Source organism: Arachis duranensis, chromosome 3, assembly GCF_000817695.3.
Source record: "Arachis duranensis cultivar V14167 chromosome 3, aradu.V14167.gnm2.J7QH, whole genome shotgun sequence".
NCBI classification, from domain to species: Eukaryota; Viridiplantae; Streptophyta; class Magnoliopsida; order Fabales; family Fabaceae; genus Arachis; species Arachis duranensis.
Window position 1 is genome coordinate 984,145 of NC_029774.3, and position 8,795 is coordinate 992,939.

At 37.8% G+C, this 8,795-nt stretch overlaps 1 long non-coding RNA gene across 1 annotated transcript; it reads right to left on the reverse strand.

Annotated features, from left to right (window-relative positions):
• Positions 1-1,874: 1,874 nt before the first annotated feature.
• On the reverse strand, positions 1,875-4,020 carry LOC107476501 (uncharacterized). Its single transcript, XR_008007451.1, has 4 exons — positions 3,730-4,020; positions 3,497-3,531; positions 3,208-3,312; positions 1,875-2,086 (listed from the first exon to the last, which is right to left on the reverse strand). It is a non-coding gene; the product is annotated as an uncharacterized LOC107476501 (long non-coding RNA).
• Positions 4,021-8,795: the final 4,775 nt, after the last annotated feature.

The window sequence follows — 8,795 nt, forward strand, 5'->3', positions numbered from 1 at the left end:
TCATAGTTCGAAAAGGATTAAAACCGTCACTTGCCAACCCAAGCCTCAAGTTGCGAAGTTCTTTTGAAAAGTTTGGGTACCGACTGTCGAAGTTCTTCCATGCTTGACCATCAGCAGGGTGCCTTATGCAACCGTCTTTCAGACGCTGCTCGTCATGCCACCTCAACGCCTCTGCTGTGTTTGGGCACATAAAAAGCCTTTTAAGCCTTGGTATTAAAGGAAAGTATCTTAGGGTCTTCGCAGCAACCTTATGAACTTTATTTGGAAGCGCAAAGTCATCTTCGTTGCCATCCGTAGTAGGAGTTGGATTATATCGAGACTCTCCACAGATACAACAAACTGAGTCATTTATGTACTCATTCCGATACAGCATGCAGTCATTAGGACATGCATCAATCTTTTCATAGTCGAGACCCAAGTCTTTAACCATATTCTTAGCTTTATTAAACGAAGTGGGAATATTCAAATCAGGTATAGCTTCTTTTAATAACTCTAAGAGGGAGGTAAAAGATGTGTTACTCCAGCCATGTAGACACTTCAAGTGGTAGAGACGAATGATAAACGATAGTCTCGAAAACCCAGTAGTACAATTCGGATATAATTCTAAACCTGCTTCATCTACCAACTTATAAAATCGCTTAGCATCTTCATTCAGCCCGCTGTTTCCCTCTTCAGGATTTGCCATATCTCCGAATGCATGACGCAGCAACCCATCAATGTCATCAAAGCCGCCTCGATCATCCATGTCACTTCCCACAACTGTTGAGATTATTGGTTCCCCGTGATTGATCCATCTTTTATAACCTTCGACAAACCCGTAGCAAATAAGATGCTCATATACGGCATCTCGTTCACGCCAATAAGTGTTTCCACACTTTGCACACGGACACTGGATTTCTCTTCCAACCGGTTTTCCCATTGAGAAGGCAAACTCTAAAAAATTATTAACACCATCTATATACTTGTTCTCAAATCTTGGTGAATCCATCCAATCTTTTGATAGAGTATGATTAAACCTAACAACGTAAATATCTGATCTTACTAAACATGATCTAGTAGGTCAATTATAGTGACAATCTAGCTAGCATATACACCCTTACTAGCTAAATAAATGGAAGAGCAAATTATTTTATATGACAAGTGTGATACAAACTTACTGCTTAGTTCCTTCATTTTGAGATGCCATATGAAGTTGTTATACACAGTGTCACAGCAACTAGTCAACTCCCTTTGTCTTTTACCAGTCCAACAAAAATTATTCTGTATACAAAACAAAACAAAAAATTCAAGAGAAGCTAAAGAGCATTCAACAACTCTGTGATCCATCAAGGTTAAATGCATCACCTAAAATAAACAAAACAAAGTCAAAACTGCTTTATCAAGCTCCATTACCAGTGCAGCTAAAAATTTAACGCTTGCTGTCAACTTGGTCTTCACCTTTCTCTTCTCCACTTGAAATCCATCTCCACCCTTATTACAAAGTGTAGAACTATTTTCCTGAAAGAAATTTAAGAGCTAGTGATATTTGAAGAGGAAGTAATGAATAAGAATTTAAATATGAATTTTGTCCTATATATGCTTGTCATATGATTCAAATTAGGAAGTCAGGCTATAAGTCTCTCTTTATGATTAACGGTTTTCTTTTTTTAATTCTGGAATCAATTTATTAATTGGAACATTTATTTTATTATAATAATTAATTATCATGGTGTTTAAAAGATAATCTTTAACTTACTAAAAAAATAAAAAAAAATTAATATTTACTTTTTAAAATACGAATATACAAAATTTAAAAGAAATTAAAATTTATTATAAAACATAAATTAAACAAAAATTAAATACTAATTCATAAATATTATAAAATTTGCCTTGATTATGTCAATAACAGATATTTATCGTCTTATTTATTATTTTAGTAATGATTTTAATATTTATACGAAATTAATTTCTAGTGATGAAAAAATATGTGAGGGAGAGGGAGAGAGGAAAGGGTTGAACATGCTTTTTTGTGCTATAAAGATCCAAAGCTGGGGCCTGATGGGTAAAGAGGGAACAAGCGACGTGGATGCCACTTGAAAATGTTATCCTATATTAAAAATGTTATCAGCAACTTTACTTCATATTTTTCAGTAGAAAATAATAATTAGATATTTATAAACTGTAAATGCTTCTCAATAACAATCATGCAACTTGAACCAATAGAAAGCAAATGCATTGCAGAGGACTTAGAAAACAAGTGATTCGATTTTAATATGCTTCACAAAACCTGTACCAATTTCTGTTACAGCAGAATATTAGACAATGCTATTTTCTACTCATAATACTTGTAGGGGTGTTTTACTGTCGGATGCCAGTGTTAGCAACGGAGTTAAAGAAGCTATCACTTGAGATAAGCCACAACACAACTACACGTTTCAACATTCACAACGAGTATTCCTGAAATGCGGAATAATATTTAAACAACTTTAATTCATTTTTCTGTACTTATCAATTAAATGATTCAAAGGGGAAATTGAGAAATATTATGAAAATAATGTCATTTGCGTAACTAAGGTAAAAAAACTAAAAATATAGTAATAAGCAAAAACAGAACATTTCATTGAACCAGGTCCAATTTTCCAAATTCCAACAAAGTTTCTTAGGAGCATAACAAATTTCAGCATTGTGAAGAAACCATGTCAAGGGTCATGCAATTCACACACAGCACAGTTGGAAGAACAAGATTCAACATGCAAGAATTCAGCGTAAAAGCTAAAGAACACACAGCACTAGACAAATCTGAAAAGCATGATACTACTCAATTTCCAAACATATTATAGAGTTCAAAACATCAAGAAGAACAAGATTCAAGATGCAAGAATCCAGCGTAAAAGCTAAAGAACACACAGCACCAGACAAATCTGAAAAGCATGATACTACTCATTTTCCAAACATATTATAGAGTTCAAAACATCAAGAAGAACAAGATTCAAGATGCAAGAATTCAACGTAAAAGCTAAAGAACACACAACACCAGACAAATCTGAAAAGCATGATACTACTCAATTTCCAAACATATTATAGAGTTCAAAACATCAAGAGACTATAAAAACCTGAAGAAGTGAGATTCTTACTGTTTATGCAGCAGCAGCAGTTAACAAGTTAACAAGTTAACACCAAGAGACTATAACAAGTTAACAACACACAACTACATAAATTAACACCAACCTAGTTAAGCAATAAAGCTACTGGGTCCATCAAAAACAACAATGACAACACGAACAGTTCTCGCAGTTACAGCAGCAGCCATAATCTTTAAAGGAAACCGGAAATCTACAAAAAATTATAATTGTGTTACCTAATTGAAAAAGAGCACAGGTATTAAATTGAAAAAAGAGCACAGCCCAAAACTCACAGTGTCAAAAATAAGAGCACAAACAATTGAAAAAACTTACCTAATTGCAAAAACTAAGCTACTTAAATTGAAAAGAAAAGAAAAGCAAGAAAAGAAACTCACTTGGAATGAGTAACTGGGTTCAGCATTGAGGGCTCCTGGAAAAACAGAAAAGGACAAAAGAAACCACGCATGAAACCACGCATGAAATCGTGAACTCGTGAAAAAAACAATGAACCTTAAAAAACAAAAGAAATCGTGAAACCACGCATGAATTTGAACAAAAGAAAACCACACAGGTATTATCAATATAAAAAAATACTGAAACAATTGAAAACCCATGAAAAGAGCTTAACCTTTTTTTGTAGGTATCTGAACGCAATAGAGGTGAGGGATGCGACAGTGAGGGGTTGACAGAGTGAGAGGTTGAGAGAGTGAGAGGCACAGATGAGTGAGGGTTTGGGAGAGTGGGGGTTGAGAGAGTGACAGATCACAGACTGCGGCTGCGATTACGGTGGAGAGGGAGAGAGGATGAAGAGTGAAAGGAAGGGGTTACGTCGGATAGTGAGGGTTCAGAGCTGAGAGGGAGAGAGAGCCGAGAGTGGAACTTACAAGAGGGAAAGGAGAATTTTGGGAGCGGGATTGGGGATTTGGGGGGGGCGACGTCGTTCTGGGCTTCTGGGGAAAGGAATTAAAAAAAAATTACAAAAAAATTGATTTTCGAAAAGGGGGGAGGGGAAAACGACGCCGTTTTGGACAGGGTACTCTATGGTCACCCTTTTTCAAAAAACCGTGACCATAGACCCTTTTTGGTCACTGTAAAAAACCGTGACCATAGACCCCTTTAGGTCACCCCCAAAACCGTGACCATAGACCGTTTTAGGCCACCCCCAAAACCGTGACCATAGACCCTTTTAGGCCACCCCCCAAAACCGTGACCATAGACCGTTTTAGGTCACCCTTTTTTGAAAAACCGTGACCATAGATCCTTTTTGGTCACTGTAAAAAACCGTGACCATAGACCCCTTTAGGTCACCCCTCAAAACCGTGACCATAGACCCTTTTAGGCCACCCTTTTTTAAAAAACCGTGACCATAGGTACTCTATGGTCACCCTTTCCAAAAAAACCGTGACCATAGCTTTTTTTTTTGGTCACCCTAAAAAACCGTGACCATAGAGGGTCTATGGTCACGGTTTTTTACCGTGACCAAAAAAACCGTGGCCATAGACCCAAAATGTTGTAGTGGTAACCTGCGACATGTTGTGACTCGGGATGGTGTGGGACTGATATCCGACCGTCACGAATCCATCAATGCAGTTGTGGCTCGCATTAATGGAGCTTGGTCGCTTCCTAGAGCTTTTCACATATTTTTGCATCAGGCATATTGAGTCGAACTTCTTGAGAATATTCAAGGAACTGTACCTGCAAAAACTTGTCGTCAATAAAGATAACATTGAGTAATTCGAAGTTTGTTATTAACAAAGTTTCCTTCATTAAGTGTTTGTCATCCCTTTTTTTTGTTTGTTTTTTGTTATTGTGCAGGATATTCGAGGACGATGCGCGAGTACGAAGTGCGTTACCAGCGTTTACGAGAATGGGGCGAGACTTACACTAACTAGTTAAACCGAATCCCCTACGAACTGTATGCATTGGCATTTGATGGTCATTACCGATGGGATTACATGACGATGAACTTAGTCGAATGCATCAACTCTGTGCTAAAGGGTGCACGCAACCTCCCAATCACTGCACTTGTCAGAGTAACATTCTACAGACTTAACGAGCTGTTCATCCAAAAAAGAGCTGAGGCGGAGGCTCGGATTAATGTTGGCCATGTATTTTCGGAGCTTGTGACCTCGAAATTGCATGCAAACCAACTAGCATCAGGAAACATCCAGGTTAATTGTTTTGATAGGCAAAATGAGGTATTTGAAGTGCGTGAGATGCCAAGTGCACTGGAGTATGCCGTCGACCTCTGTCGGCATCGATGTGACTGTGGCAAGTTCCAGGTGGACCGGATTCCATGTCGACATGTGTTTGCATGTTGTGCAAATCAACGACTGGACTGGCAAGTATATGTGTATGATGCGTATAAGATGGACCAAGTTCGACGGATTTACCGAGCTAGGTTTAGGCCACTGGAAAATCCTACTACATGGCCTGCTTACAACGGTCTGTGATTCGTACCGAATCCATACCTAAGACGCGTGACAAAAAATCGCTCCAGGATAGCGCGCTTCTTGAACGAGATGAACACGCGAATGTTGCGTCCTCCACGGCGATGTAGGCAATGTGGGGTTGAGGGACACAACCGTAGTAGATGCCGTCAATCAGCTGGTGCACCTGCCGAAAATAATGCTCGGTAGGATTATATATTATTATGTGATTTGAAACATTGTAACTTATATCAATCTACTCTATGATATATGCAACTTTAGATTATGTCCAATAAATTAACCACATTTAAAACATTATAACTTCTCCAAGTACTCCATGTCATACATAGTAAGTTTACATAGAACAGTTAATTGATACATAGAAAAGTTAACTGATACATAGAAAATACTAACAACACATCATCTACTTTCTGATTGACCACTTTACATCTTTCACAAAATTCTTGCATTTCTTGACGGCTTTTTTGAACACAGACGAAGTGAATCGATTAGCGCTACGACGGGGCAGATCAACCTTTAGATTGTAGTCTTTGCCTATTTCATCTGGAATACGTGCCTCACCTGTATACAATTTAATTAGACAGACCATCATAATATGAATATAATTACATCAACTGAGCAAACAAGATTATAATACCATCAAACCAACAGAGATACCACATATGAATATAATAACATTAATTTACCAAACAAGAATATATGAGACACCACATATAAATATAATATAATCAATTGACCAAACAAATAAAGCTATAATAGGACCTGCATCATCACCATCATCAGATGCATCATTATGAGATTTTTCATCCTCGTCCATGACCTCATCTTTCTCCTCGTCATCTGGTTCATCTACTAGATACTCATCATTCTCTTGCTCAAGTGTCTTGGCATTTTCTTCAATTAGATTCATTGAAACACAGTGAGGGTTTTGACTATTAAGAACTCCTCGACCACCGTCACTCCTACTAGAGTCACCAGAAACCAACCCTCTCGAAGCATTCGAGGAAGTGCGGCACGGGTGCCTCGCATCCATGGAATACCTACCTGCCATGATATCAGGCTGATGGCCATATTGTGATTGGCCTGCATCTGCAGTCATAAACCCAATCAACTGGCTAAAAGAACCTCCATCTCCTGAGTCATACTGTGGCACACTCCAATACTGTTGATGTATTGGGTATGATGAGGTAAACTGCGTTTGAGGTACATATTGGCATGAGAACTGACGTTATTCTTATGGAGGTGGAGGTGAAGGTGGCGATGAATGTGGATCCTGTTCTTCATTCTCTTGAATCACATCATCCATAACCTGATCACCCTCATCATTCCCTTGAACCACAAGATCCGACAAGTTCAAGTGGTTGCCGTATTTTGTTCGGTACCAGCATGTAAATATCTAAGGGATGCTGTGGAGGCATGGGAAGCTCAGTAAGAACGTGATTATACCTATTTATCCGTTGCATCACTCAAAATGAATGACTCGTGGCTGTGACCCAGTTAAGATTCTTAGGACCAGTCAGGACTTCACCGTGTGCCTTGTCTAGATTCCGTTCCTGATGAGGAACTCCCTGAACAAAACCGAACTGTCACCTATACCGATCAGTTGCATGCCACTCAATGCATTCAAAAGACACCAATGGCACCGTAGCACTCCACACAACTAAGTGCATGTAGATGTCTGCAGGAATTATGTCCGGATCCACGCGATCCACAGCATAAGCAACCCATACAAACTGGTGAAAATTAACGAGACTGATGATTACAATCCAAATAACAATAACATTAAACCCGAACCAAATACTTATGTAATAAAAATATACCTGGCCTTCCTGAAGATCATCGAATGCTTTCCTAAAATGAGCAAGTGTAAGATACCTAAAGCGTCGGTCTCCACGCTCCCAGTTACGCCACCTAATATGAGTTATTTCATTAATACATTTAGATTCTAAATATGAAGATACGGAGTCAATGTAAGATAATGTTACCTGTTTGCAAGCAGAAAACTGCGGGGTTCTCTCGGAACCGGCGCTAGATAGGGCAGGCGGATCCAAGCCCAAACGAGCAGGAGTGTTAGTGGGCCATCGATCTCCTTACAGTCAAAACGAGATGTCCTGCATAATGTCCTATACAGGTGTGCTAGGCATGCCGATCCCCAACTGTACTATCCAATACTACCAAAATTACGAAGCAAGGGCAGAAACTTCCAGTGCACAGATGCCCCAGACTTGTCTCCAAACAATATCGTACCGATCAACAACATAATGTGGCACTTCACCTACCTTTGTATACTGTTTTCATCAGTCAACTGTAAACGTTCTTTCAGATCACGAAGCCACGTTAGTTTTATACAGCTTCCTCTACAGTCTGACTTTCTCGGTGCAACCCCAAATTGGTGCAAACACTCCGTCTCTAAAGCTTCAAAACTATTCACAGTCATCCCTGTGACTGGAAGACCGTCCGTCGAAAGACTAAGAATTAAGGTCGTACCTTCCAGCGTCACAGCACATTCACCAACTGGAAGGTGAAAGGTATGTGTGTCTGGATGCCACCTTTTGACTAAAGCATTTACCAGTGCTTTCTGACATTGGACTATTCCAATCTGGGACGCATGATAAAAACCAGTAAATCGTAAATGCTCCTCCACCCTATCATCGTACCGATCTGGGAGGACATGATGATCACACGTCAACATCCGTGAACTCTACAAAAACATAAAGTACTAGTCAAATTATTAACACTTACTAATTTACTACTAAAACATCATAATTTTCTAACTAGAACAACTAATTTATTAAAATCATGCTAAATTTTTTGTTATTATCAAATTTAGTCATTATCATCTGAACCTACCAATTAATTAACTATCATTATTAATCATTTTTCACCATTAACTCAACAACAAATATTAATTCAAATCACACAACTATCATACATAATTTTACTAAATCTAATTAAAACAAACAATTTTACTAAATCCAATTTACTAAGTAATATTATTTTAACTTCTAAATTTAATTGATTATCCGAAAGCTAACTATGAACAATGAACAAACACATTGTATTATATTTTATAAAACCTAATTATTAATTAAAATCATCAACATTATTTCAAAAAAATTGGAAACCATTTACTTTATTTACTGTTACGAAAAATTACTATAATTTATAAAGTCATAATTTCTAAAATTAATTATAATTTTTAAAATTATTACAAAAAATTCTAAACATATATTTTTTATTAATC